The sequence below is a fragment of the Pteropus vampyrus genome, unplaced genomic scaffold (genome assembly GCF_000151845.1).
Source record: "Pteropus vampyrus isolate Shadow unplaced genomic scaffold, Pvam_2.0 Scaffold148, whole genome shotgun sequence".
NCBI lineage: Eukaryota > Metazoa > Chordata > Mammalia > Chiroptera > Pteropodidae > Pteropus > Pteropus vampyrus.
The window spans coordinates 1,904,670-1,909,351 of NW_011888929.1; the positions used below are offsets into that span (position 1 = coordinate 1,904,670).

The 4,682-nt window shown below is 34.7% G+C and overlaps 1 protein-coding gene and 1 long non-coding RNA gene across 2 annotated transcripts in view; one reads left to right on the top strand and one right to left on the bottom strand.

The window, feature by feature from the left end:
- Positions 1-4,682, top strand: part of CNTN5 (contactin 5) — a 508,562-nt gene that overhangs the window by 155,484 nt on the left and 348,396 nt on the right. The gene's annotated exons all lie outside the window — the stretch shown is intronic.
- Positions 2,569-4,682, bottom strand: part of LOC105298269 — a 6,971-nt gene continuing 4,857 nt past the window's right edge. Inside the window, exon 3 of the long non-coding RNA XR_896423.2 lies at positions 2,569-2,580. This is a non-coding gene — a long non-coding RNA (uncharacterized LOC105298269). The remainder of the gene's footprint in view (positions 2,581-4,682) is intronic.

Sequence of the window (4,682 nt, forward strand, 5' to 3'; positions counted from 1 at the left end):
AAACCAAATATGATTGTGGATGAATCCATTTATTGCACCACAATCAGCTGAAATTCCTGTTGGATTTTACACACCTCTAAATGCAGAAGCAGACATTAGAATGGACCTTACTGCAAACTTGGCAAACACCTCAGCAGGGGATTGAATATAAAAATTACATTTAATCTATTGTGACCATAGAGTTAGATATAAAAATCATTTCAAGAACATTGAGGTTTTACACTTATCTGAAAAAAAAGATAGACCATTCCAAAAATAATAGAAGCTATATACATAGGCAAATTATTTTCTCTCAAGTACAGATAACATTTTACTTTAAAAATATTATAGAATGTATTGTCTTAGCTTGGATTCTCCTAAAACATAGTTGGAAACAAAATTTGCTTATAGGTAATTTATTTGAATTTTTTCCCAGAAAGCAGGAATGTGAGATGGAGTGGGGCTGAGGAGTAAAACAGTGAAAAGGTGGGAAGCATTATGGAGATGACCACTTCTACAGGCATCTGGGGCTTGATCTCAAAGGACTAGAGCCTTATAAAATGCATTCAGAAGTCTCTTTGGAAGACGTATCAATCAGTTTCCATTTCCTATTCTAGTATGGTAGCTTCACAGGCAGTTAATTTCTATGCACTTACAAGTGGCCCTCGAGTTGCAACTGTGTGAACTGGTTGCACCTACACAGACCTGGTTATAGTGACCAGTTGTGGAGGTAAAAATTTTGGCCAAGATTATTTGAACTGGCTCACAAGAGGTGTCTAAAATATAAATGGGGAAGTTTTTGGAGATGTGAAGTGCATGAATGACATGATCAGAATTTCCTCTGCTAACACTGTGGAAAATTATCCTCACACATTCACAAATGTGTATTGCATACCTACTAACTATCAGATAATTTATTGCATGGTAAGAACATATTGGAGGGCAAAACAAATACAGTAACTGTCTTTATGTAGTTTACAATACTATACAAGGGAGGATATTACCCTGAATACTGAATGTAACTATGTGTCCTAGGACCTGCCTGCCCTCATTCAGTGCTCCATGAGGCCAATCTCATATATAATTGAAATGAAAAGAAAACAAAACAAAACCTAGCTCCAAAAACACTTATGAGTAGTGGTCTAGAAGGTAATTAATGAGATGCTGGCATTACACATAACACAGCAACACTTGTTAAACATTCCCCTCTAACCACACTTCTCTTTCGCCAAGCTTTCATTCCTATGACTGCTCTATCCCTCAACATACCTCTGCCTATCCCCCACAACATTGCTGCCTCTAGTCTCCCTTCGGGGTCTTACTACCTCTGTCTCATGTACGGCAATTTCATACTTTCATTTCTCTCTTTATTTGAATCCCCAGCCCAATTCTGGAGACATTTTTTAGCTTATTTTTATTTATTCAACAGTTACATTTTATTTCTACATGTGAGGCATTGTTTGAAAAATTTTACAAATATTAGAGTGAAAGGATGGAAAATCTTAACTTTAAAAAAGTTGAAGTTGTTGTATTAACATCATACAAGATATTAAATGCATTTGTAAAGATAGAGAGGATCACCACTTTCTGATAATAGGTTTAATTCTTCAAGAAGATATAGCAAAGTATCTTCCCACTATCCACTATGTAAAGGACCAGGCTTTTCACTCGTCTTCCAGTCCAGATGAGATGTTCTAAGGTCTTTCTCATTCCTAAGGCACATTCTCTCATCCCCCTTCTTTAAAGCTACAGTGATTTCATAGTGGCACAGAGAGGATAATAAAAAAAGAAAAGGGGGGGGGGGAAAAACAGTCTCTGGGTTCTTTTCTCATCCCTGGAGTTAGATAGTGAGATAAAGAGAAAAAGAATTGAAGAAGTCACTTTAGAAAGTAAGTTGGAATTGATTCAGAATGCATGCAGAAAAATTGGCCTTTGTTAGAGAATTCATCATTTGTCATAGTGGAAAAAAAAGAAAAAAACTATTGATGCAGATAACCTACTATTTGGTGGTGAGAAGTGTGATGGCTTTTTTTTTTTTTTTCAATGAACTACAAGCAAAGTCATCAACTGAGAATGTATGTGTAGACAACAGGTTTATTTTTGTGAAGAATTGTGTCAACAAGAAAATTATGTACAAAATAACCTTCTTACATAATCCACGAATCAATCTCCTTAGTTTACTACTGAATAATGTAGATTCTAAGAGCAATGGAAAAATATTAAAAAATGGCATTGCCCTTAAAAAGTGTGGTAGACTGAGTAATGGTCCTCAAGATGTCCATATCCTAATTTCTGGAAACTTTGAATGTCACCTTATATGGTAAAGGGATAAGTTAAGGATTTTTATATGGGGCCATTGCCCTGGATTGGCCTGGATTACTCTTACTGATTAGGGTCAGCCTTAAATGTAGTACCAATTGTTCTTACAAGAAGGAGGCAAGGTGAGATTTGACTATAGAAGAAAAGAAGGCAATGTGATGATGGAAGTAGAGATTAGAATTATGTGCTCTGAAGATGGAAAGGGCCATGAGCTAAGGAATGCAAGAAATGCAGCTCTAGAAGATGAAAAAAAAAAAAAAAACCCTCAAGGAAATGGATTTTCTCTAGAGCCCCCAGAGAGATAGTAGTCTTGCCCTACTGGGAGGGCACCTTGATTTAGGCCAAATGAAACTGATTTTGAACTTCTGACTTCCATAATTGTAAGAGAAAAAAAAATGCATGTCATTTTAAACTACAAAGTTTGTAGTATTTTGTTATAGCAACCATAGAAAACGAATACAAAGACCAAACAAAAATCTAGAGCAAATTTTTTTTTCTTACTTGTCTTGTGGAAAATTTGTTGTTATTCTAGTAATGTGTTGGAGCTGGTTTGTTCCTGCTAGCAAGAGTTGATTGTGTGCATCTCTTCACTTCTTGGTAGCTTGAAATCACCCATAAAGCATCTAAGACTATATATTAGGGTTCCCGCCCACCTCCATCTCCAGAGAATTGGCTGTTGAACAGCATTTTGCTGGTAATTTAGCACATAAGATCACTGTCATTAAATCAGAAATAACACTTAAGAGTAAGCATCAATTTAAATGTACCTTTGTTCCACCCCAATCCTCTCAGTTTGCTTTGCCCCAGATAAAGCAGACAGAATGGATCCCGCGTTACTCTCTCTTTCTGATCCCCGATATTTGTTTTGCCACTTAAACAGTGAGATACAGCCATCATTCTTATTTCCTGACAGTCTGTTTATCACAAAGTACGACAATTGAAATGGCCTTGAGTATTCTTAATTTTTCCATTTTCTCTTCTAAGTTTTGCTCCTTGGGTATTGACTATCCTACCCTAAACCCAGGAGACATTTTTCTCTCCAAATCTTTGTCCAGAATTTTCAATTTATGGAGAGTTTCAAGAGAACTTGGAAAGCTTGTGACAAGAAAACTCCCACTCAAGTATATTTATCTATGTAAAAGAAGCCGTATAATATTAAGGCTTTATGTCAAACTGCAGGAATATAGAAACTTATTGGGCTTTTATTAATCTTTTATATATTTTGCATGTGTCTTTTTGGAAAACTTATCATCTTGATATGATACAAATTAAATAAAAACATCAAGAAATCATTGAATGATTTCTGAATAAAATAAATCCTTTGTTTGCTCAAATGTCCTTGACAATCAGTCATCCCGTGCAATTCAATTTCTACTAAAGCAGACTTATAAAAATAATTTGAACTTCTATCTATGGTGATAAGAATTATTATAAAAAAATGTGCACCATTTCATTAATTCTCTTAATATGTCTTAGAAACTTTGAAGAATTATTTAATGAGTACTTACACAAAATAAAATAGATTTGTTAAATATTTATCTAATTTAGGTTTTTTCCCTAGGTTCCTACACGAAAGCTTGTTACTATAATTCAGGAAATAGAATCCCAAAGGATGTAAACTTTTCATAACTGGCATTGTAACAGTGAATATATCATTCTTTTTTTTTTTTAATATAAGAATAGAACTTGAACTTTGAGTTGTTTTTAATAAGATTGTAAAATGTATGTTTTGTTATTTTAGTCTGACTTCCTTCTGTATTGTCAGACTAATCTACATTGTCTTCATTTCTGTACTTCCTCTTTTCATTTAATAATTTACAATCCAGATTGAGACTCACCACCAACTTAACATGTTTTCTCAAAATTAGTCAAGCATCTGTTATCAAATATATTGGTGTTTTCTCAGCCTTGGTCATTCTTGACTTCCTTGCAATCTGTGTTTCAACTTGGAAATATTTTATTCTCTTGACTTATCTGGCAGTAGGCTCTCCCAAAGAGTTTCATCTATGCCTTTCACGGTCTCTTCTCATGTACCCATAAGTCAATCATTGTTTAGCTATCAGTTTTGTTTTGTTTTTTTAAACTATCTCTTACATATTATTTTTTTTAATTAAGTTTATTGGGGGTAACATTGGTTAATACAATTATATAATTTTCAGTTATACATTATAATTAAACATCTATATATTGTGTGTTTATACCCAAAGTCCAGTTTCTTTCAGCTACCATATATTTGATCCCCTTTACCCACTTCGCCCTCCCCCTCCCCCTATATTTGACCCCCTTTATCCTGACTACCTTCCCCCTCCTCCCATATCCCCTACCCTCTGGTAACCACTAGTCCATTGTCCATGTCCATGAGTCTCTATTTCTTTGTCCTGTTC